Source organism: Penaeus monodon, chromosome 32 (assembly GCF_015228065.2).
Source record: "Penaeus monodon isolate SGIC_2016 chromosome 32, NSTDA_Pmon_1, whole genome shotgun sequence".
Lineage (NCBI taxonomy): Eukaryota > Metazoa > Arthropoda > Malacostraca > Decapoda > Penaeidae > Penaeus > Penaeus monodon.
Window position 1 is genome coordinate 9,535,868 of NC_051417.1, and position 242 is coordinate 9,536,109.

General features: G+C 27.7%; 1 protein-coding gene across 8 annotated transcripts in view; it reads right to left on the reverse strand.

Moving 5' to 3' along the window:
* LOC119593490 (gelsolin, cytoplasmic-like) overlaps positions 1-242 on the reverse strand; it is a 58,995-nt gene that overhangs the window by 11,222 nt on the left and 47,531 nt on the right. The window lies entirely within an intron of this gene.

A 242-nucleotide genomic window follows, 5' to 3' on the forward strand; every position in this document is an offset into this window, starting at 1 on the left:
AATTGAAAAATTTTTTTTAAAGTCTTGTTGGAAACACTATACACAAAAAAAGCATATAATTTCAAAGCTTTTAAAGCATAAGCTTTTGCCCACTACTGAATATGTTTTTCAAAAGCAGAAGTCAATTGATATACTTTCCTATACACAGTTTATCTACAAGACAACATAAGAATTTTTTTGAGCAAATTACTAAACCAACCTACATATTTTTAGTAAACAAATGGGATAACCCCATCACTAGT